The 25,463-nt window shown below is 42.0% G+C and overlaps 1 long non-coding RNA gene across 2 annotated transcripts in view; it reads left to right on the top strand.

The window, feature by feature from the left end:
- The first annotated feature begins 3,992 nt into the window (after window positions 1-3,992).
- The window catches only part of LOC104684891, a 141,615-nt gene continuing 120,144 nt past the window's right edge, over window positions 3,993-25,463 (top strand). Inside the window, exons 1-2 of one of the 2 annotated variants that reach the window (XR_002043925.2) lie at window positions 3,993-4,598; window positions 24,152-24,271. This is a non-coding gene — a long non-coding RNA (uncharacterized LOC104684891). The remainder of the gene's footprint in view (window positions 4,599-24,151; window positions 24,272-25,463) is intronic. The other variant, XR_751044.3, reaches the window with a different exon arrangement.

Raw genomic sequence — 25,463 nt, forward strand, 5'->3', positions numbered from 1 at the left:
CCAAGAACAAGTGTTTTTGATTAGCATGAGCAACAGTGTTAAAGATACAGCAATTAAAAAAACCCCAAATGGGATTTAAAAGCAAGAAAACAAATACCTAAAATAGAGAGCTCCGTGCTTCCCTTCCTACTGAGGGTAGGATTTCAGGAGGAAATATCTCAAATCTATGTTGCTTCTTTCTGTGCTGATGAGGTGACTGAGGCTCCCCACCTCCTACCAGGTTACTTTTTACTCAGCAGAATATGAGCCTTGCCAGCTTCTTGAACCCACCAGGGAAAGAAAGAGATGAGATTTAAGTCAGTCGAGGCTGACAGCAAACAGGCCATCCTCTGACACGGCACTTGTGCTGTGGTGTTACCCTTATGTGTTTTCCTTTGTATCAGCAAATGTCCATACTGGGAAAATAAATAGGCAAAGCTGTGGGCCTTCAGCATTGCCCATCTGAGACAGGAATTTGATTCCTGCTGCTGTTCTTCTTTATGTGAATTTTGTTCCTCAGATACTGGAAGTGCAATTGTAGAATTAGCAATTCTAATAAATGATGGGTACCCCTCTGAGCCCTGTGCTGAGGAAATGTGGACTAAGCAGTGATGCTTTTGAAGGTGAGATGGCTTTAGAAATCCTGCCAGAATCTAAGTAACTGACTTGTCCAGGAAAGCTAAGGTGGAATGTGGAATTGAACCCTGAGATGAAAATTTTCCTGCTATTCAGTATTCCTTGCTTTGTACAGCATCTGTACTTCTATTTTTGTCCACTCTGAAAGTAATTTAAATTGGACTTCTTGCAAAGGTAAATGCAGTAGAATGAGCGATGTAGAAAAGGCCTGAAAGGCAGCAAATTTCCTGAGCTGAGCACAACAGCTTTGGCCTACATCACACCCAGTGGTGGCTTCACCTTATGTGTGGTAAATCATGTTTTCCTTGCAGATAGATTAGTGGCTTTAGAAAATCTCTGAAAGTCCAATAGATCTATTTCTGGTGCATTATTGACTGAAGCCAGAATTCTTACCTTTTTTTTTTTTTTAACTTTTAAAAGAACATTAGTGAGTTTAATCTCTGTCATTCAGTCATTTATTTAAACCTGGAATGGGCCCATATGTCCTTGTACAAATGAAGAACAGCTCAAGGCTGATTAGTATTCTCTGAGCCTTAATGGATTATTATTAGCAACTTTTCCCCCTTGAATGTTTACAAAGCTTTTGTGAGCTTTTTACATCAGTCAGCTTGTACTTTCAATTTTCTATTATACCTTTTGTAATTGCTTTCTGTCTATATTTGATATGTTGTTGCTTTACTCCAGTAACTTCCATTATCACTTTTAGTTTTGCTGTTGCTGGGATCAACCTGATTGCATTATTTACTCTGTTTGCTTAAAATATCACTTCTTCCTTGTTCTCCCCCCTCCTCTCATGCCATATTTCTGGGAATATTTGAGCTTAGCAACATGATGCTGTCTGAAGTCTTATTTGTTAGCTTCATAGCCCAAGACCATGATTGTGTGAAGCCAAATGATATGTTATCATAAAGCACTAAACACCCACCAGACCATTATTGAATTTATCATAGCTACGAGCTCAATACACAGTGAAAGATAAACTTGTTTTTTACTGCCTGTGGAAGTCAGCAGGTTGATTCCTCCTTTAATTCTCATTTTTGTCAATACCAGAATAATTAAATCCCCATCACTAAGACCAGTTTCTACACAGCTCTCTCATCACAGCAAATCCAGTTACTTTTTTTGAGCATAGGGTTGTGGTAAAACAATTCCCACTCCAAGCCTTCCTGCGTGTTCATGGGCTCCATTCTCTACCAGAGGCTCTGGATGTACCTTCGAGGAGACAGCGTGGTGCTTCTGGCCTCTTGGAAAAGGGAACTGACAGGAACCATACATAGCCACTGAAATCCTTAGTTTTGCATCTTCTCCTAAAGCCAGGAGCACGAGCTTTATTGACAGAAGATAGATCAGAGAGATTTGGTCTCTGAGACAACATGACCGTACAGCTCCTGAGCATCTGACCTCTGCTTCCTTTCTCCTCTCATGACCCCGTTTCAGGTGTATTGTATCAGTTTCGCTCTCTATACTGCAAGAGATGAAGAGCAACAGATGTGCTTCTCCATTTTCTTCAGGGTCTTGCAAACCTTGCCTGGGGATATTTGTTAGTTTCTGGTTCCTTCTAATTTCCTTCTGCTTGAAAGAATGAGACATAAGAGGCCATCTGCATATTTATACTTCTCAGATGAGGATTATTTCACTTGCAAGGAGCTTAATACAGTTCTGAAGAATCAGCTTTGTTTATCATTTTAGGGAATGGGACAACACTTCTGCTTAAAAATTAATTACTAGAACATAACACACTTGTGAGACCTGGTCTGGATTGAGAAAAATCTCACATTCTCAGGAGAGCTATTGGTCCTTTTGTCATTTGTAAAACTGACGTTAAAATTATAGCATTAGTGATTAAAGACTGAAAGAAAGAGGTCTCAGAATAACCAATGGATTCTCTGGCATATGTTAATATATTCTGTTTGGAAAGGTTACTTCCATTTATATTCCAGATGAAAATACTTGGTGACTTTATAGCATGTAATCACATTTTTACTCCAGAAGCCAAGTACTCTGGTTATCACTGGGAATAATAATCTAAAAAAAACCGGTGATGAATTAAAATAATAAAGAAGTGTTGATTTCAATAAAAACACATTTTAAAAGATTAGAAATACAGAAACATGCTGATAGTTTTTTTCTTATAAATAATTTTGATTATATCTTCTGTAGTAAATTTCATACTATAATGTTAAAAAAAGGAACAAGAACTTTCAATTTATTAAAATGACTTCTGTAAATTGCTGGTTTTAAATTATTTTAATTGATTTTTATGGTTATTTCATTTCATTTCGTAACAGAAAAAAAATCTAAAAGAAACAAGAAAGACATGGATCTGTTGAAACAAGTCCAGAGGAGGCCACTGGGCTGATCCCAGGGCTGGAGCACCTCCCCTGTGAGGCCAGGCTGACAGAGCTGGGGGGGTTCAGCCTGGAGAAGAAAAGGCTCTGGGCTGACCTTGCAGCATCTTCCAGTGCCCAAAGGGGCTACAAGAATCCTGCAGCTTTTGGCAAGGTGACAAGTGGGAATGAGTTTAAACTGACAGAGGGTTGGTTTAGATTAAGTATTAGGAAAAAAATTTTTCCCTGTGAGTGAGGTGAGGCCCTGGCACAGGTTGCTCAGAGAAGCTGTGGCTGCCCCACCCCTGGAATTTTTCAGATCCCAGTAGTGGTTTGAAGCTTAGAAATTTTTTTTATTCTTCTTCCAGGCTAGGACATAAATGAGACCTTTCTCAGTTTTTCCCTGAAATCTTTTCCACTCCTTTACATTCAGTCCCACCTTTGTCACTTGAAGCACTTATTTGGAGAGTAGGACATCATTCAGATTCCAGTCACTCCTCCCTGCTAGACTATGTGAAGGGGATCTCAGCATCTCAAGAAGGTGTTTTAAACATAAGGGTAGGAGACACAGTGATCTGGGCTGTGAATCAGCTGCTGCAGCATTTAACTCAGCACAGAAAAACCTGAATAAATAAACTGGGGATGGGAGCTTCAAAGCACCCTGTTAAAAAGCTACCAGCACTGAAGGGAAGTAGTTTTAGGGAGCTGAGGCACACTGGAGTCAGCTGGCTGTGAGCATTCCCTCAGCTGACAACAATAATATCTTCTGCAGGTGACAATAATCCCAGGCAGTATTTGCAGCTGGGGGTAGGACGAGCAAACTCCAAATCTCTGAACGGCCCAAGCAGTTGGAGCCACAAGGATGTCTTAACCAGGGAAAGAAGTAAGTAGCCAGACAGATTTATTGCAGCTCAGAACATGGAAGTAAGTAGCAGACAGGCTGCTCCTGAGTGCGTGGGTGCTTGCAGCTTCTGGGAAAATGTGACAGGGTGAGTGCAGTGCAGGTGAGGCAGCAGGGAGATGTGGCTGCCAGTGTCAGCATTGCAAGGACAATACACCTTCCCTGCTTCAGAAGAGTTGCCCTGATTATCTCAGAGAACCGTCCCCTGTACCCTCCTCTTCCTCACTTTTAAAATAACCTGTCTTCTGTGGCTTTACAGTTTAAACCGATGCTGGCAGCAGCAGCTTTGCCGGACAGTTCGGGTTTGAGCAGCCCTGGGGGTGGCTCAGGGCAGGAGGCTCCCAGGCTCGGCTCATTAGTGAGATGAATTGCTGGGGGCTGGGATAAGAGGCCCAGCCCAGAGGGGTGAAGGCCAGGATTAGGTTCAGCTGCAGGGGAAAGGCTGATGCGAGGCATGGCTGGGGTCTGCTGCACTGGAGGGACGCAGCTATGACTAAAGTTCCTGCAGAAAGAGGTGCTGAGAAGCTCCCCTGTTATGGCAGGAGACTATGCTTACATCCCTAGGAGCATAAAGCTATAGACCAAAAAAACCACCAAACCCTTACAGCCAAGCAGTAAATCTTGTGAGATGAGCTGTTTTCCATCTGCGTCTCCTGAAGAAAGGCTTTACCTTGGAAGGCTGGAATGCAAACTGAGATTGCAGAGGAGGAGGCAGTGAGGAGACAAACCTACAAACCTTTCTCCTGCACAGCAAGGTAAGCTCTCCCACGAGGAACTTCATCATTTTTGGGGCTAGCATTGTGCCTCAGCGCTCCTGTGTGTGGGAGCAGGCGCAGGGGCAGGGTTGGCTTCCAGCTGCTGCAGCTGCTGTGATGGTGTTCACTGGTACTGGGTTCTTTCTTCTGTGGATAGGACAGGCTTGCAGTCTTGCATGTCTTACTTGCCCTGTTCCAGGAGTCTGCTGTGTCTGTTTGGAGATTCCTTGGAAAGCGAGGAAGAGCCTGTAGCAAACTCCTGGGCTGTGTAAGACTAGGAAAGCTTGCTCGTGGTTAACGTGTTCTGAGGTCTCCTCTGCTCAGCTCTGAGCTCACTGCTCAGTTTGGGCTCTTCAGGTGCTATTCTGCACTGTGCTGCAGTTGCTGTAAACGAGTGCTGCTCTGAGCACTGCTTCTTTTGGCTGGGCATCTAATTATTACTAAACTGAAAATATACTTGCAAGGGAAGTGCTTGAGCTTGTAGACTGCTTTGGAGTTAACTTTGAAAAATCACTTTTCTCCCCTGGTATTTTTTGTTTTAATATTCTTGTTCCTCTCCAAGTCTTTCTGTTCCTGGGAGGACTGAGGAATAGATTGTTTTCATTATCATTATTTCAGAATGGGGGGCAGGAGTGGATAATGATCCTATTTCACACTTCCATGAGTTGCCATGTGGTGATGACATATGCCCTCCAGCAGGAAGTACTAACAAGTGGCTCTCAATTTGCATTGAGCCACAGTGCCATTCCCAAAACCCTGTGTGTTTTCTGCAGCATGTATAGGTACTCCCTAGGTCTTTGTAAATATTGCTATTCAAAATTGCTATGCAATAACTTCAGGATTTTTAGTGACATCTCTTAGATGTTCTGCCTTCTACCTCCTCCCTCTTCTTTTAAAACAGCAGAAGAGCTGTTTTAATAGGCACGCCAATAATCTGTGCCCCAAGACAGAAAACAAAACTAGGTCTATTTGATACTATAGAGGACTCCTGGTAGGATATAATTATGGATGGATCCCGGGCGGCACACAAGCATTAAAACATAACTTCTACATGAAAGTTAATATTTCATCTTGACCTGCTGTGATCTAAAGAAAGATCATCTCCTATGTGTCACATGTGATCTAGAGCAACTCTTCTCTCTGTTGTTGCTTTGGATAATCCTTAGTGTGCATGTTCCCTCTCAGGACTGCAGGGCTGCAGTCTTAGAAGGTGTGGCTGTGAGCCAAGCAGCGTATTTGGGGTTGGATGCTCTCAAGTAAAGCCTTGCTGATACAATGGGAACTGAAGTATCAAAACCCATCTGATCTTTCCTGAAGCAGGAGGAAGAGCTGTGGGATATTGGAGTGTGACTGTGCTGGAGCACAGATTGGCGCTGTGCAGGCTTTTGATGACTCAGTGTTGATGTGTGCAGAGCAGAAAGATGAAGAGCAGTAGATCAGTGTAATGAGCTACAGTGAAGAGCCAAAGAATGGATTAATTTGGAGGCAAAGCAAAAAACTGTATCACTGAATTCCTGTTTGAAGTACCCATTGCAGCAGTAATGTAATATCTCTGCAGATATGTGAGGTACAAACGTGTGACTTCCTGGCGTGTCGCACATGAAACAGACTCAGCGTGTGTCCTGGGAACGGACCAAAGATTTTTCTCTTTTCTTTGTAGTAAGGAGAAAAGAGAAGACCATAAATAAATCAAACCTGAGAAGAGTAATTCCTGCTCCTCAGGTGGCTCATCAGATCTGAATATGAGGAACATTAAATGACAGCAATTTCAGTATAAAGTCAATTATCTGTGTGTAGCAAATTAAAATTAGACACATCCTTTAGTCTGGAAATTCTTCCTAATGGAGATGCAATTCTCTTTCTGTTGAAGAATAGAATTCCTTGAGTATAACCTCAGTGTGCATCAGCTCAGGAGGGGCATTGACTTGACAGGCATGGGGAGCCACTGGCTCTCCCCTCCCTGATTCTGCTGGAGAACTTTTAAAGGAGTGAGATACCAAGATCCCATAACTCTGGATGTTCTGGACTGAAAGCTCTGGACCTTTAGAGGATGATAAATGTGGCTTTTAATTTTTTTCAGAGCTGGTAGAATTTCTCCTACTCATGCACTTTTCAAGAGAGGCAAATAGTGCAACCAGAAATAATGCAGAGTTACTGGAATGCATCCTTTTCATAAAGGAAACAAACAGGAAAAGAGTTCAGAGCTGCCACTTGGTGGTGTTTTCCTCCTCTTCTAGGAGTGGAGGAAGGAGTTGGCTTGAAAAAGGGAGGCAGGTTCATTAGGAGTTTAGGATAGGGACACAGATTTTTGGAAAGATCTTTGCTTTTATTTTTGCTCTCCCATACAACCTGAATTGGCACCTTGACTTCTGTCTGCTGTTTTCCCTTCCTATGCTTTACCCTCCCTGAGTTTTGTCTCGCTATGTTGGATAATGTTCCTTTTTTTTTTTTTAAACTGCTCTGAGGCACTTGAATATTGCAGTCTTTCATCAGAAGCATAAACAAAAATGTATTCAGTTTATTAAAAGTAAATTATTAATTGTATGGAAAATTGATGAGAAACCTGGAAATTTGAATGTCTAGTCTACTCCCCCACCCATCACGATCTTCATACTCAGCTGGAAATAATGTTTGAAGCATTTGAGGGCAGGGTGGAACTCCCACCTGTTGTGTGGATCAGGTTTTTCTAAGACACATTCTCCTCTGGCTCAGAGTGTGAGAAAACCCATTTAGAGGTCCCTGCTTTTGAGCAAAGAGTTGATTCCTAAAAGTGGCTGTAGGTCACTTTTACTTTCAGCTGGCTGGTGAGGCATCTCCTGCTGTGGTGCAGGATCTGATCTCAAAGCACACTGCTCCTGGTGTGGGTCTGCTTTCCACGCCAGTGCCTGGGCAGCAGTGCCTCTGCATGGCTGAGCAGCCCTTCTTTGTGAAAACTGGAGAGAGAGAAAAAAAAAAAATCTGTCTTGTAGGAGTGGAGTTAATGTGTAAAATTACTGTGTTAGTTCCCTGATGGATTTGCTTCTGCAAAATAAATAACTGGAAACTAACACTGAATTTCTTTAATGGGGACATGGGAAGAAGATAAATCTTGAAGTGGGATCTTAATGACTGTAATAATTAATGGTTTAGTCTAAAGCACTTAGAGGGTGCCTTGTGAATGTCCCAGTGTCACACACTGGGTGGGGACACCAGCACAGAGCCCGTGCCAGAGGAGGCTGGCAGCAGGGTGGGGTCTGGGACCCACAGATCAGAACGATGGCCTGGTTTGGTTTCAAGTGAGGTTTGTAGGAGAGATGATATCTCTTACTACACCAGCAGGTGAAGCAGCAAGCTCCAGGGTATGTGAGCTTTCCCCTCTCATGAAAGCACAGAATTGCAGAATATTCTGAGTTGGAGGGGACTGACAGGGAACACAGAATCCAACTCTTAGCCCTGCACAGGACATCCCCAAGCATATTCTGCTCAGGTTTATACCCTCCCTGCAGTGTGGAGCTGCTGCTTTCCGCAAGATGCCTGGGATGTGCCTGCTGTTGTCCTTGGGCAGATGTGGCTGCCAGCCCTCTGTGCAGTGTACATACCTGTTAAAGCATTTGCTGACCCTTCAGGCTTTGCAAATAGGGCTATTGTGTGATATTTTCCTTAACCTATTCCTAAAATGATGCTTTTATTGCTAAGAATATTTAAATTGGTTGGGGATTCCTGTTTTATCCTGGCATTTATTCTGCAGCATCCAGTGTATCCTGCCAGACTGCAGATGTTTACCTGATATATTGCTTTGCCTGGGGAGTATTGGTGTTCGTGAGTAAACCACATCCTTGCAAGTGTTTCTATCTCATGGAGTTTTGCTTAAGATGGGCTGTCCTGCTTGCTGCAAGTTTGTGGTGTTTTTCCTTCCATTCCTTTCCTTGTGGGCTGTACCAGTGCAGTCTAGTCCCAGCCAAGATTTCTGTGCTTGCTCATCAAACCTATTCATCATTGAGCAAAACCCTGTAACAAAATGTTTGATATTCCTCCCTGCTGCAGGGAGAAAGTTCCTTCAGTGAGCTGAATCTGGGAAACTGGTACTTGGCTGAAAAAGCCCTTGAGAGAATCACCGAGGCCCTTCAGCAAAGACAGGTTTGGAGGCTGCCAATTTGCATTGTGCCCCTGGGAGCAGCAGTACCTGAAAGGTTTCCTGTGCTGTTGGTTCAAAGGGATGCTTGAACAAGGTCATGTCTCCTCCGTGGTGGAGCCATCTTAGGAAAAAGTGCTACTCTAAAATCAAAGGGCTTTATCTATGTAAATCTATTTTACTATTGCACATTAAGGAAGCAGTTAACCTTAAGTCGTCCTTCTGCTTGGAGAGAACTACTGTTAAGCTTTTTTGACCTGTGGGCTTTTAGAAGTTTTAAGCACATATTAATAAAATGTGTTCTCAAGAGGAATGCCAGTAACCTGCCAGTCATTCCTGGCTGACAGGGACCTGTCACTAAGTGACACTTCCTCTTGTGGGGGGGAGGAAGCAGATATGAACAAAGCCTTTCTCCTCTCTGAAGCAATCCTGCCAGTTGGCAGTGGCTGTTCCAGCAATGGGAGCTTTGGCAGGCAGCAGGCTGAGCTGTGGTTATTGAAAAATAGGCTGAAGTAGCAGCAGCTGACAGCTTGAAGACTCTCTGACAGTGTGATGATAACCTGTCTAGTACTGTCATCATTTGAGCTCAGCAGGACCAGGAAAAATCCTGATGATCTAGAGAGGATATGGAAAAGCTGTGATTTTTTTTCTACTTTACCAAGGAATGGTTGTTTTCTTACAGCATGAAAGATTGTTTCAGCATTTGCAGAAATAAAGCTGGAGCACACTGACTGGCCTCTAAGGCCAACCTGACCTGAGTTTTACACTTAAATTTTTAGTGGGAAAATAACAATGAGTTGGAGCATCAAGTTTCTTTCAGAAATCTTACTGCTACAGCAAACACCTTATTGCTTTAAGGGGGAGGAGTGGGTGTTGCCCCTCTCCCGTTTATTGTGTGACTTTGGCCGTTTGTTTCAGCTTGGTAAAGCTGTAGGTGACCTGCAGAGTAACTGGGAAAAGAACAGATGAAATGCTAAATGTCAGTGGATGATTTCCACGTACAGAAGCAGGCAGTGTTCCCAAGTGATGGGGAGATCTGGAGCTCTAAAGATACAGGGTCAGCCGGGACTTTTCCACTTTTCCCACCTGACAGGTCAGATAATCCTGCAGCCACCATAAGCCCACTGCAGGGTGCCTAATTGCTATTTAAATGAGCATCTGAAGTGCACAGTGTTTTAGTCTGGGCTGAAGGCCTTTTCTCCTGTCTCTGGTAGTGTTTGGTTGGCATTTTAGAGAGTAGCATTATTGACTGTCCAAGTGAATTATTCCACACAGCCAGACTGAAGCTAAATAGGCACCAGTTGTCCCTTCTGGAAAGGATTTGTGCTGAAATGGGGACTGCTGTGGTGATCATTGAGAGATGAGGATGCCAGACAAACTCATTTCAGCGTTTAGTGTGAAGAGAAGGCATAAATTTGTATTTAGATCTTGAAAAATGAATTAAGCCTGTCTTTTTCTGAGGAGTGGAAAAGGTGCACCAGAGAGATTTATATGTTCAAACACAGCACTGATATGTTTCTGGGGCTAATCCCAAGACAGGATATTGTCCTAAAAAAAAAGGATGTGTATGGTGGAGCTCTTGTACCTGGAGAAGCTTGACAATCTGCACTAAGTATGGGTTGGAATCAAAACTGTTGGAGTGAAAGACATTCTCTTGGGAATCATGGGCACCTCTTACATTCTGGAACAAAGCTTTGTATTTCAGCTCAGTTCAGTGCTTTGCTCAGACAACCATTCTTTCTCATTAGCAGGTACCTAAAATTGCTCTGGAAGCTGTCTTGTACAACTGTAATGGAGTATGCTGAGTATTTAGAAAGTGCCAAATATCAATTAACATGAAAGATACCAGCAACTGGCTGAACCCTCTGCAAGTAATTTTATTAATGTTTAATCCTTATTAATCACATGTTATAATTATTTGGGTACATGTTTTCCTAGCACATTTAGCACTCTCAGGCTCCTTCATTTCATTTGCAGTAGAGATAACCTAAACCTCAGGAATAAAGCTGAGCTTCAGTTTTCCAGCCTCTAGCTAAGCCTGCAACCACTCCACTTAGAAGGAGCTGCTGTAAAGGGATGGCAGCATAGAAACAATCACCTGGGAACGTTGAGTGCAGGTGTGGCTTTGGAGCTGGGGAGGGAGGCCGGTGTTTTTCTAATAAAACTGAATCCTGTTTGAAGGTGTGTGCCTGACTCCTTGGAGCCCTTGAAAATCCCATCAGAGAAATCTGCCTCAGATTGTTTTTAGCCACATTTGATGTCCCAGCAACACACTTGATTAAAATTTGCATGATGGAATGAAAGGATTCTTAGAACCTGATGAAAACTGTGATTGTCTCTAGGGCTGCAGCTATGGCACAGCGAACACCTGAGCTACAAGTTTGAGATGCTGTGGCATACAAGCCAGTTTGCCATTGAATTATGACTTCAAATGGCCAATTCCTCCTCTAGCCCCCCTCTTCCCCCCAGTCCTTAGATGGAGAGATGGAAGGCTTCACTGAGTGCCTTATCAGCATCCTGGCATTCTCTGAATGGTGGTGATGACCTTCCAGTGATAAGAGTTGCAAAGCAAAAAACAAAGGGGCAAAGAAGGTAATTTACACTTGAAAGGACAACATGTACAAATCATATCACAGATAAAGAAATGCTTGGGTTTATGATGATGCTCTTTGTTGTATGTGATGCTATCACAAGATGCTATAGCTACTTTATCTGGCATCTAATATACCAACTAGACATGACAATTAAAAAAATCTGAATCAAAAGAGCTAGTGGGAATTAGTTTTGCTGTGGGCTTTGTTCTTTTCCTGAATGAAAATAGCAGTAAGGGCTAAACCAGAGCAGTGAGCACTCTGCAGCCTATTGCAATTCCTATTGGAACTGGTGGTTCCTTGTTTTTTTGGGTTTTTTTTGTCCTTGGTTGTTGATGCAGGAGCAGCAAATTCCAAAGTTATTATTGCAAGTGTGCAGCACTATAAATGCCAGTGTATCGTTGCAATAAGTGTTAAGAGTTACACACTTGTAGAATAATGTTTTGGTTCTAGAATAATGGCTTGTTAGCCTAAGGAATGAGTAGGAGTGGAGAAAAGAAATGAACAATGAATTTGGTTCCTGAAGCAAGGTTTCATTAACTGGGGAAAAAACCTAACCCTGCATAGCTGCAAAGTTTGTCAGTGCAAGCAAATAATTACTTTGCTTTCTACCAAATATATTTTGATTTTCAATAATTACAGGAAACACAGAAGTGTTTCTTCTAGGAATTGTTTTTTTCCCCCATTACTGTATTAGTTGAAAATATGTACTAATGGCGAAATATAATGAATATTACTTCTGACTATCTTAATTTTCTTTAAATGGAGCTTGCTGAAGGCACTGCTAATTCATCCCAATTACTGTATCACACAGCTCCTGTAAAATTCATAATTAGACCTGATGCTTTTTTGAGTGCAGAGCAAGGAGCTTGCTTTGCTAACAAGGTGTGATTTCCCCAGTCACTTTTTTAGTGACAAATGTTTATTACCACAAATATTGCAGACCATGCAGCAGCAAAGTTAAAGGATTTGACTTCTGTAATGCTGGGTGCTTCCAGCAAAACGCTGTTGGGAGGAACTCCTTGGCTGATACACAAAGTGTTGGCATATCAGTGAGGAATATTAAGGGCGTCGAGCAGTGGAGAGTAATCCAAATGAAATTAACCCAACAACCTAAACTTGGTGTTACAGTGGGGATACTGCAACACGTGTATCAGACAACGAGGCCCGTGGAAAAGAAATGTATATGGACTGATTCTTGGTAGACGTTTGAGATGTTTATTTCTCCAGCCACATGGCCGGGCTCTGCCCAGGAACTGCGGCAGTCACGGACCCGAGGGTCCCTGCCCGGGCAGGGGAACACAAAAAACCAACGGGGAGCGAGGCTGACCAGGGGCAGGGGAGCTCCGTGCCTCCCCCCAGGGCCCCACAGCAGGGAGAGGGCCCCAACGACTTGGAATAATATCTCTAGCCACAAGAGGCTCATTTTGCTTAATTCAGAAATATTAAGCAGTTTGTATAACCGTACTTGGAACACGTTACAAAGAATGCGTATGGAAATGAGAACACCACCCTTGCTAATCTACTGAATTACAGAGTTAAAAGTGGACAACAATACCTAATATCTGCTTTTTTATTTATTAAAAACAGCACCTTTTTGCTGTCTTCAGCTGGAAATGATATTGACCACAGAATGGAGTAAGGCACCCAAGTTTGTCAGTAACAGCAAAAGATGTGATATAGTGGGATATAATACTGAGGGCTATAACACAGCCTTTCCTTGCTGTGCAGCCATAAATCCAGTGTCTGCTGCTGCCTATGGGATGGTGTAAAAGGGAGCTAAATAAAATGTGTGCAGCGTCTCTGGATGTGGCATTATGTGAGGAGAAAAGAGAGCTTTGCTGATGGCTCATAATTCTGCTTAGTTACTCTTCATGGGAAGGATGTTTCACCTGGGTAGTTTTCTGGAGCTAGTAGGCTAATTTTGCCAAAAAAAGTTGGTAAGTGTGTGGTGGTGACAAAGTTGTTTCTGTGCACAAGTTTGATACAGAAAGGAGGTTCTTCCAATTAAATAAATAGTCCAGCTTGGCTCAGTCTTCAGATCTACCAATTTTTTCTTTATTCTAAAAGCTAGAAAAATAACTTGACACTTATAAAATAAGCATTAATATCCCTCTTTTCTCATCGTTAGTGCATTTAGATGTCAAACTCTTAGCATATAAATAGTCCCTTATGGATTACATTGTAATTTCTATGGGGGCCTTTAAAAGGTATGGATTAACTATTGCCCATTCCCAGTTAAATCTGTTAAGAGAATTAAAAGAAGTTGTTAGTAACTATTCAGCATGTAAAGCCAGGGAGAGATAAGATCTTCCTAAGTAATTGATCACTGTAGTGTCAGCCTCAACACATGGGAGGGGCATGATTTCTTTTTAGGGTACTCATTGGTAGAGTTGAGAATAAAAAAACCTCCTGGCTGCTCAAAAGGCACATGATGTTTATTGGACAGTATAGACTGGGTCAGTCTTACCCCATTCTGGCCAGCCAGTCACCATTGTGGGTGGCAGATGTAGTGGTCCTATATCCTGAAATTCCTGATTGCACTGGATTTGTGTGAAATTGGAGTGAAGGAAAAGAACAATTTGGATATTTCATTGGGAAAAAAGTATTTAAGATTCTTAGATCATGTTGGGGTTTTTTTGGTTTGTTTTTTTTTTTTTTTTGGTCTGCCCATTTAGTTTTTCCTCTCTTTGGCAGTACAGAGCACTGTGGCAGTGAGAGACAGACCTGAACTGAAACCTGGCTGCTCCCCCAAATCCTGGGCTCCTGTCACAGCAGCCTCAGCTCTCCCATTTTGGGAGCGGGGATTCGATATTGAGCCTGTGTCCCTGAGAGCAGGGCTGGAGCTCCAAAAACAGCTGGGTTCTAGAGATTCACATGGAAGTTTGCCTTAGTACTGGAGGATACAGGAACGCCGGGCTGCCGTGGAATGGCAGCAGTGCTTTCAGCAGGGCTGGGGTCCGGTGTTCTCCCAGCGCCGCGCTGGTGCCAGGGTGAGCTGTGCTGCTGCGTTTGGCAGCGTCTCAGGTGCAAGGCAGTGTCACCCCACCAACAAATCTGAGCCTTGACTGGGGAAGAAGAGTCCCAAACCACTGCATGAACATGGACTATTAACAGTTTTAACTGGAAACATACCGAGTCATTAGATTGCTTCCTAAATAGCACATACTTACTGACTGCCAGCAATGCTCTGATCCTTCATAAATCATAAACCAGCCGATTTAAAATGCTTTTATTGTGTTAATCTGTCTCAAACAGGGGTTGCCCTGGCAGGAGTTTATACAGTGGCTTAAAATGGGAGCTGTGAATGCAGAAGAAGAGGACTGCTAAGAAAAGTAATTAACATTACTGAAAACAATTTGTTCCTGTGAGGTGGGAGTGCTGATTGAACACATGAGCTCCACTTAGGTTTTGTTGTGTGATAGATTTTTCTTTTTTTTTTTTTGATAACACTGCAGGCAAATTGTGATGGAAAACAGAGAATCACTGGAATAGAGATTTTTTGGAGTGTTTTATTTATAGTAACTCAGGAAGGATGCAGAAGGACTCTATGTGAAATAGGTGTTCTGCAGTACACTTGTAAAGTTATGGAAGATAAAACCTCCAGACTGAGGTTGAAATCAAATAATATGTTTGATGTTAGTCCTTTTGAAAATGTCACATTTAAAATTTAGAATAACAGATTAGCTTTCACATCTGAACTTCATTATTAAATTTGCTACTTCTTTTCCCCATCTAACAATAGAATTTTCTTTACACTAAATAAAGAAATTTTAAAGAAAAATGTATTTCTAAGCCTTAGGTCTCTTTAGGAGCCCTGGAAAGTATGAATGTACTTTGTCCTCAAAATGTATCCACAGAGGCAGTAAATTGTATGTGAGATGCTTGTGTTCCTACGTGAACTCCTGCAGCTGTGAAGCAGCAACAGACACCTGTGAACGTGCAGTGGAGTTGGATCTGCTGAGACCTAAAGGAGGGAAGGTGCTCAATCCACTGCTTTATTAATACAAATTTTGGTCAAATGACTGAACATTTTTCCTGGGGCCAGGTTTCTTTGCTTGAGAAGACTTTTGATTTCAAATGTCTCTATTTTCAGACGGGTAAAGTAAAAGCTGGGGTTTTTTGTTCTATTAGTGAACCAAAATAATCAATTTGCTTGTACAGCTTTGCTGTAGTGTGCCATTTTTTGAGCACTTGCATTCTTGACTGGAAATACATTTTAATTCTATTTTAACATTCTTCCATCTTTCAAGCTTTTTCCTCACTGCTTTTTATGTATGATATTTGAATTATATGGACAAGGTAAGGATGCTGCTCATTGAAAAGTGTGACAGGCTGCCATTAACCTGTCCAGAATTGTGTCTGATGGAGCAGATACTGTTTAGGTGAATTAAATATTTAGTCTCTAAAAGCTTTTCAACACTAAACCAAAGCCCTTCACTTTTTCTAACAATGATGTAGCATGAGATCAAAATCCTTGTCCTTTTTCAGTAAACCATGGTCAACAGGAGGGCACCAGTACAGTATTACACAAGGGTTTCTGCCTTTTGGAGGGAGGGAACAAGATGTTCTTGTTCCCTGAGCTCTGGTTTCAGGGCAGTTTCCTCTCCCTTGCTGCCTCTCTGGGCAGGAGCTGGTTCTGAACCAGTTCTGAACACAGAACCAGATGTTCCAGCACTGCTCTGGTGTCTGAGGACAGACTGCAAGGAGGAGGCTGTTCTTCTGGGCAGCCACGGAGCCTGCTCTGGGGGGACCCAGGTGAGCCTTTTGCACTGTCCCCTGGCAGAGGGGGCTCTCTGATTCTCACTTCAGGTCTGTCTGTACCTCAGGTAATTTATCCTCTAAGGCAGTGCTCATGGATTTTGGGGTGTATGAAGGAGAATGCCAGGGAAAGGCCAGGTCCATTTGGAGATGGAAAGTGGAGCTGGGATGATTTGCAGCAAACGTTGCTGCTAGTGGATGCTTGCTGCTTTTGTGGATTTTTTTCTTCTTGAGCTGCACTATATGGCACTGGAGGTGAAAGGGATTGCTGGCGTCCCTGCCAGCTTCTGGTTCTAAACCCAGTGGTGGCTGCAGACAGAACCAGGGCTGGCTGTGGAAGAGCTGGATGCTCTTTGTGCTTTTGGACTGAGGAAACCCAACTGCTGAACTGTACTGGGCAGGCAGGGAGCTGTCAGCTGGTCCTGGGTGGAGTCTGGACACAGCTTGATGACCAGCCAGAGACCCAGCTGGAAGTGGGCACCCTCTGAGGGCAGGACATGGCCCCACAAAATGGGCAGAATGGTGTGAAAAGGAGATCTAAAAGGCTTTCTAAGGTGTTGGTTCAGGGGTCACCTGTGATCTTTATTGTGTTTGTATTGAACAATTCTTAGCAGAGCCCGGCTGGTGATTACAAGCTTGTCACTGCATCCTTTGAGCCTTTTGAAAGATACTTGTTTTCAGGTCTGACATAGTGTTATTGCTGTTCCTTTTGGAAACCTACACCTCTTCTGGAGTTAAGGTTTTTCACCTGCCAAAGCCCACTGGCAGAAGGGCAGGGCTCTGAAGTCACCATGTTTCTCTTGAAGATCTGGGACCATTGGGTTTGTGATAAATCCATTCTCTTAATTGTTTGTATTCACCAAATCAAAGGTCCTTTTCCTGCTCTTAGATCCCATCAACGGATGGGACTCCTGAAAACCCCTGATGGGTGGCTGAGGTTTTGTCCAGGGTGGAGTTTTCAGCATGGAAATTGAATGGGGTTGTAGACATAACAGCCCAAGTGTGTGAAACTCCCACTAGGATGTGGGAGATGCGGTGCTAGCATGCACAGAGAGGATGGTGGGGAGTGAATCATTGGAAACAAACTGCTGTGTCTTACTCAGGGGCTGAGAATGACCGACTGAAACAAAGACTGCAAAGCTAAAGTGGAGCTGTCATAACTTCTCTGCTGTCTTCTGCACATCACCAAGGGTGGATTTCACTTGTTGCAGATGGTTGGGGAGGAGAGAAATAAGACTGGGCTCTTGTTTTGAATCAAAACTCCAGGAAGCCAGTTGTTGTTTGGAGAATTAATTTGGTCTGGTGAATGTCATATTAGCACATTCAGAGCACAAAATGCCCTTTCTGAAAATTTCTATTGATTTTTATGACAAATGAAATATTGCAGAGTATTAACACAAATGTTACTCCTCTTCAGCAGAGCTATTGCAAAATTCTGTATAGTTCTAGTGAGACAGCTGCTGCAAAGGGACTGCTTGAGTCTTCTAAATGGGGAGGGGCCTGACAGTAAATCTCATATATGAGAGTTTCAGAATGAAGATATTTCTGTTGGAGCAGTCTAAGCCCAGGGGAATCATACTGAATGCACACCAAATAATTCTTCTCCTTTTCCAGGATTTTTGTGACCGAGGCACAGCCGACATTCAGTGATTTCAGTGTATGTAATTCAAGTGTCAAGTTTTGTGGCATTTGTGTCCTTAGTGTGGATTAAGAGTTCTGCCCTGCATAATTTCATACTAATCATGAAACTCTTCTGGGAACAGATCATCACAGGTTAATCCTGAGAAGATCAGGTTTTATGACCTATACTACTCCATGATGCACCCTGTGCACATACCCTGGCTCTGCACACACCATTCTGCTTGGCTGCTCTTCCTCTTCCTCACACCATGCCTTTTTCTGTGCAGTCCCTGAGGATAAGAGCTGTGATTAAAGTTATTGGTGTTGCTGTATCAGCAAGTGAAACCGTCTGGCTGAAACTTGTCACTGTTGCAGGGAAATGTAATCCAGCAGAACCCAGCTGTTCTCATTACCCTTCCTTTAAAAGAAACTCAGCTTCTCTGATCTCCTGCATTTCAGCCTCACAGTGCCTGGGTCTGGCAGTGACTCCAGAGACATGGCAGATGTCAGAGGCTCAGAGGTTGGAGCAGGAGGAAGAGAATTGGGAGGGAATATGTAAGACCCATCTGAATGATGGGTTTTGAAGTGTGAGACAGCTGAAGAGTTCTAGAAAGATCTGGGTTGGAAGGTGATGCTCAGAGAGCATCTTGTTCCAAACCTGTGCCGTGGGCAGGGACACTTAGGGTTTTGTGAAGGTTTGGCTAAAATGGAAATACTGTGCATCTAAATCCCAACCACCGATGCAGACTTTACAGTGTCAGACTCTGGTGACTGTACATTGTTGGATTAATCTGTGCCTACAATAAATTTATGAAAATATATGAAATGTCTGCATCTATCTTGCTGCCACCTCATGGCTCTCTGGAGACTGACGTATAAATGCCCAGAGAAGATGGCAAGATCAGATGGAGCATATTGCTGTGATCTGCTGGGATGGTTTCCCAGGAAAACTTGATTGTTTTACATAATCCTGTCAAAATGCCTCCTAAGGTAAAGTAGGAATGTAGTTAAAGTGATTTTTCTATGTCAGTCTCTCCCTGTTTAAGCTATCCTTGCCTTTTTATGTAGCTTTTGAGCTAACATCTACCCCATCTGTTTTTTGACTCTGAGATGTTGTTTACACTTACACAACTGCATTTTAATTTTGATGTCAGATCTTACTGGTGAGTGCTTGTGTGTATAAAATAGCTCCAGCCCTTCAAGATGTGAAATACAAGATATCAGAGGTGCTGTCAGGATAAATGCACCTGCAGTGAAGTTTCCCAGCCTCCAGACTGTGATAAATGGTGCCTCCTTCTCAATTTTTGACGAATACAAGAAATCTTGAGGTTATATTAAATTGTGCTTTTTTTTTTTTAATTACACTTCAAGGGTTGTGTTTGTCTCTTGCCATGAGACGTTTAGAATAAATAATGCTTAGCCCTCTAGTGCTGCCTCATGACTCTCCTGGATGGAGATTAAAGAACCTGAAATCTGAATACTCCCCTTGTGCCACCCCCTGCTGCCCCTCCCTGGGTGTAAAATCCCAGACTGGCTCTGGGTACAGTCTGGATTGAGACAGGCAGGCAAGAAATGTCAGGTGCTCAGGATTCCTGTGGCACCTTGCAGCTGGCTTAGAGGAGCAGGATGTGCAATGTAGCCAGGAGACAGCTGTGCTGTCTGTGCAGTGTCACCTCATAAGGTATTCAGCCATCAAATGACATAATTCAGTGGCACCTAAATGCATTGAGCAATTACCTTGTTTTCCTCTTTTGTGTTGGTTGGTTTTTTTTTTTTTTTTTGTTTTTTTGTTTTTTTTTTTTTTTTTGTGGAAAACCAGTTGAATGCTGGTTTTTTTTTTTTTTTCTCTAAATGAAAAAACATGTGAGATCTTTGTGTGATGTTTGGGTTGCCCAATAAATGTACTCTACCCATAGCAGTTAATATGCTTTGCTTCTCTACCTGCAGCCATGTAGGACAGAGGGGGTTGTACAGGGAGCTCCTTGAGATCAGCATAAACTGTTTAATAAATTTCATTTGTCTGCAGAATTTGTGATTTGTGGTTGTGCTGTTAGGAAAGTTCGTGAAGTAGGATTTTGTGTTTGACTGACTTTGACAGATATGGTTGTGTGCTGTAAGGGAGGTACAAACTCTAATTGCAGGAAATATGGATGTGTAAATATGGGGGAATTCATGTTGGGAAACATTCTTGGATGACCAGGAAAATTCCCTATACTATTTAAATTTCAGTTTTGAAGTTGTTTTTTTTTGCTTTTGGTTGAAGCATTTTAGACCAAACAAGGTGGCAGTTGATTTGGAGAACAACATTGTGAATTATGTTTCTGGTGACAAAATGCAATTTCCTTGCAAGAGTGAGACACTTAAAAATGAATGAAGGCTGCTAAAAGTATGAGCTTTGCACTCCCCCTTTGTTCATAAATAACCCAGAATAGTACTGTGATTTGTATTGGCAAGACATCAATTCAACAGACCAACATTTTGGAATCTCAGTGTTTAGAGACGGATGGTATAGATCATATTCAAACAGCTTTCTGGCTTTTTCTTTTAAGATTAAATTTTGGTCACTTTAAATATACTATTTTAAATCTCTGGCTTAAATATTAGAAGTAAGTAAAAATGTTGTGTTTGCTTTTAAAATTCTCTGTGTAATATCCAACAATGATGATCTGCAGATTCATCCCAATGTAAGCTTTATGAAGAATCCTCTGCATTACAGCAAAGTTGGTCAGTAGCTAACCTGGAAGATTTCTATGCTGCTCTTTTACACCAGGAACAAGGCATTAGAAATGTAGTCTGGTCTAGCTGTTCTTAGAAAGTAATACCTTTAAGCAGGGGGGTATATTGTCATTGTTTGCAATATTATGCCCATGCAGGTAAACAAGCCAGACCCTTTATTTAAAAGAAGTCAAACAATAACCCCATAACACCACACACCCAAAGACCCCACTGAAATCATAGCAAAGTTTAAAGAAAAGGTATGAGCAGAAAAGCCCCTAATTGTATGGATGAGATTAACTGGTAATTAAAAAGCCAACCAATTTGAGTTAAGAGGTGGATTAATTAGATAAAACACCAGGAAATCTAATTTGCTCAGCCATTTATTTTATATTATTTATTTTTATTCCAAGAAGATTTTACTGTGGCTTCTATGAAGCTCAGAGAAGCCCAGTCAGATTTAGCTATACTCCTCTGTAATGAACCACATCTCTTAAATTTTATGTGTGTTATAATTTATTTTATCTATAAATAAAAGCACACTTAAGATTTAAGGATTTGATTGGCAGTTTTGGTGTGTCAATGCTGAAACTGCAGAAGGCAGCAGAGTTTCAGGTCTCATCCCTGCAGTACAGCTGGTGACCCAAAGCAGTGCATTTTCACAGTTCCCTCCCATTTGTAAAAAATGTATTTCTCTGTTCGTGGCATTTGAAATGTCCTTCTACCCCTGGGTATTTAGTTCTTTACAGAATGTGGACAGGCAGCAAGTGCATCTGCCCTGTCTAGTTAAATGTGCTTTGAAAGCTAATTGTTGTCGTAAGCACTCGTCATAACAGACACCTTAGAAAATCCAACTATCCAAAATTAAAATTGCATGGACTGAAACAGAGTACCAGAGAAGACTCTGCTGATAACCAGATTTGTGTGGGATTGGATGAAGCTGTGCACTAGCGAGGAGCTTTGTAATGTGGGAGCACAGGCAGAGTTTTATTGAGTGTCCCTGTGTGACTGGAGATGATTTTAATGCCCTGTGTAAAGAGTCTGATCTGGCACTAATTCAGCTGTGTCTTATTTTATGACAGTACATGAAGACTGAGAACTTCCCAGCCTGTTGCATGGCTGCAGGATTTGTCCAGGCTGCTGCTTAAGAAAGGTTTGGTCACTTGTTCCCATCTGTCCCACAGTAGGACACAAGCCCGAGGTCACAGCCCACACCCACAGCTCCTGCCAGCCTGGGAGTCCACACTGCCATTTCATCTTTTACCTGTGCACTGAAATGTAAAAGCAGGGATTCAAGCAGATCTATGTGCAATTAGGACTGGGGGATTTTTTTTCTGGAGAAGAAATTTGCTGAATTTTTTGAGGAGACAGATCTCTTAAACTTGGGTTGCATCTTTTTCAGAAATAATCCAGTATTCCAAAAGTGGCAGAAAATTTTCAGGAATGTTGGTTGTTAAACCTTTGAAATGGGTATTTGCAATTAGGCTGTTCTTAAACTTCTGGTCCTCAAAAATCCTTCAGAAGTTGATCTAAAAAGGGAATTTACATTTGTATTCCTTTAAAAAGCCTTAACATTCTACTTTTCGCATGAGTCAAATGAATTTCTAATATATATTTTGGTTCTGTAACCAACCCAGTATATACATTATTCATGCAGATCTGCATCTCCACATAATAAGGAACATCCTGAGTAACATCAGAGGTTTTTATGCTGGTGTAGGGAAGTGACTCATGCAGCAAGAAAGGCTCCTCATGTTTCAGCCTGTGGAGAATGATACCCTGGAAAGGGCTTGTGTGACCAAAGAAGAAACTGTTGTAAGTGAACTTTGTTGAAAAAGGAAATTTCTGTTCTTCCAGGAAATCTGCTTCTGTAGGTCAACTATCAGGTTCTTTTTAATTGAAACTACAGATAAATTGAATATGCTTAGGTACAGCAGTTAGATTCAAGCTGATAAATGTAAATTAAAGGTTAAAAAAACTGTTAAAAATATTTAAGGGGGAATGTGGAAGGGAAAATACAAGCAAAATGGGAGAGTCCTTGAGTGGGGGGTGGTAAAACCCATGATTTTTGTTTCTAGGAAAGGAACAGTTGTAAGCAGAGTTTTTGAAATGTGTGTAACTTTTAATAAGGATGCATAAAACCTAAAGGCTCTTGGGAAATATCAGTTCTATAAGTAGAAGAATTTAATTAAAGTCCATCTACGTGTCTTTGTTGGGAAAAAACCCTAGGCAAGCCTAGAGCTTTCTCCCGAGATTATAAGTTTGGATATAATTGCACTAATTTAACTTCTGTAAACTGTTTGCAGATACTTGATTTAGAAATCCGCAGTGTTTTGATTCTGGAGCATAGGAATTAGGAATGGGCAAACTGACAAATCTCACAGGTGGATGCCAACAGGACATCATTGGCTTGGTCCAGAGTTCTGTGGGATGTGTTGCAGGACCTGACAATTGATGTTTATTCAGTGATCACAAAGTAACATAAAAGTTTAATATTGTTTGGGTGTGACAGGTGAGTTGTGCTAAACAAAGCTTGGTTTGTGTTACATGCAGTGCAGTCTGGGCTGTGAGAGATGCTGAATGAAATGTTTATCCTGGGGAAAAAAAATCTATTAGGGACTCTTGGAAGGCGAATATCCTGGATAATCAAAAGAAGTGTGGCACCCCAGAGCAACAGGAACATGTGGCACTCTGGGCCAGGAACAAGAGACAAATATCTGTTGCAGTAGTCCTGGAGACTTTTAAAATGGAAGTTGCAAAACTCTAGGGTTTGGAAAAAGATCATAAAAAAAACGCTTCAGAGGTTTAAGAATGTGTCTTCAAGTGAAAAACATAAGAATTCAATCCACTTAGTTTATGAAAAAAAAGATTGAAAAGTTGCTTGATTAAAAGGCATTCATGGGGATAAAATACTGGGTGTTTAAAAGCTCTGGAAATTAGTGCAGAGAAACAGTGTTTGTAACAGAGTGTGAAAAGGGAGCTGAAACCAGAGTCAAATAAATCCACGTTAGATGGAAAGGAAACATATTTGTGTCCATGAGAGAGGCATCATAGGAGAAAAAAACCAGGGCACTACTATATTTTTCACTTCTTTGCTAAAACAGGACCAAATTACTTTTCTGGGAGAGATTCTAATAAAACATGGGTTCTGCTAATGGTAACAAAAAGCAGTTGGCAGCTCTTTTTTTAGTGGAATGAGAGTTAACCCACACCAGATTCAGGTATGCAAGTGATGGCTGTGTGCTTTCCACATCAGCAGTTCTTGCTGAGTGAATAAAACCATCTTTGCCATCTTTACAATATTCTGGTCTTTATCTGAAGTAGTAAATAGCAATCAGGTGTTCATCTAATAAAAATATTTACCCAGGGTTAGCCAAGTCTATTGATGCAGAGTGTCTACTGTACCTGCTAGTCTGCTCTGTCATACTTGTCCAATTTGGACCCAACTTTTCCTCTTTCAGCAGCTCAGATCCTCTGCAGCATTCAGAGATTAATTTCCATGCTCTCTCAGCCTCTGACCAGGTGTAACCTTGCTCCTCTTGATTGAAATTCTGCCTGGGTTGACCTTAATGCATCTCCCACCCTCTGTGGAATTACCTGCTGTTTCTACATTTGAAGCTCTGTAACTTTGCTGGTCAATATTTCTATTCCTGTCTGCAGACTTCTAATTGCACCTTTGATCCCTCAGCCCTCCCTGCTGGGTGCCTAGGCTCTGTAGCTCAGATCTTCGCTGTTTTGCCCTTTTGCTCTTCCAGCTCATCAGTTTGCTCCAGTGGCCTCTGTGGGTGGCTGTCCTGAGCATCTACAGCAGAGTCCTTTGTTGTGATATCCAAGGCATCTCCCTCCTGCCAGCAATGAAGTGTTTGGGTGAGAAGGTATTTTATAATAATGTTGGGTTTTTTTCTCCTCCTAATAACCCTCTGATCTACCTGCTGGCATTTGTGTCCTGCTGCTTCCAGTCTGTAAATGCTGTGTGAGTCACTTCTTTTGTGCATCATCAGTATAACAAAGCCTCTTGGCCACACCAACCCTTTCAGGGTACACAAACACCTCCCAGCTGCACCTTTGTGCCACAAAGGCCACTGAGATTCCTTTTGCCCTTTACCAACAGAGTGCATGTTTTAATCCATCCTCTCCTGTAGACATTTTAGGCACTAAACTTACTGCTGTGTCCAGAACTCCTGATTCTTCAGATTGATTTGACTGCAGCCTTGTCCTACCTGGCTGTGGGTGTGAGTGTGCTGTGGATCCTCAAGTACATGAACTGAGTCAGTCTCCCCAAGCCTCTGTTTGGAAACTGATGTGTTTTACACTGTAGTAATGGATTTGGGGCAAAACCCACATGGAAAGAAGGTTTCCTATGTCAGCAGGTAGACTGGATGATTTTTCTTTTTTGGCCCCTGTCTGTGGTGCTTTGGCAGCACTTTGAACACTGGCAGTGAGCCCGAATCTCAGGAAACATGCTTGAGCACCAGGCACTTTTTTGTTATGTAGTTGAAATTTAGGTGACTTTCTGATAGCTTGCGATTACTTCAAATAAATTTTTTTCTAGTTTCAGAAAGGACTATAACTGACTTGGAACTCCTGCCAAACTCTGGCAGAGCCTTGCTGGGAGGGAAAGCTCACTTCAATTTACAGCTTGCAAAGCTCTGTGTTTTCTTACCTGGATTTAAAGAGAGATCTTTAGTCTTGCTCCCATATCTAAGAATGCATCTCTGTCTTTGCTGGTTCGCTAACAAATACTGACAATGCTGGAAAATATGTTAAATTAAGAGCTACCAGTAAGTTTGTACTTAGGCTTAGCTTATTATGGTGATTCTCTGTTTACTAATTGCCAGTGTTTCTACATAACACTTGTGATGGGTATTTCTGTGGCCAGATTGAGAGACAGGATATGCTCAGGACAAAGGAATAATTTGCTTTGAGCAGAGAGAAAGCTCAACAGTTCTATCAAGTCCTACACTAAGAATTTAGAGCATTTTTGTTCATCTATCCTGCTTTTGCTTGAGAGCTGATTTTGGCTTCATGTGCTTGTAATTGAAATTTGATGTTGTTCATATTATAATA

The sequence above is a fragment of the Corvus cornix genome, chromosome 14, assembly GCF_000738735.6.
Source record: "Corvus cornix cornix isolate S_Up_H32 chromosome 14, ASM73873v5, whole genome shotgun sequence".
Lineage (NCBI taxonomy): Eukaryota > Metazoa > Chordata > Aves > Passeriformes > Corvidae > Corvus > Corvus cornix.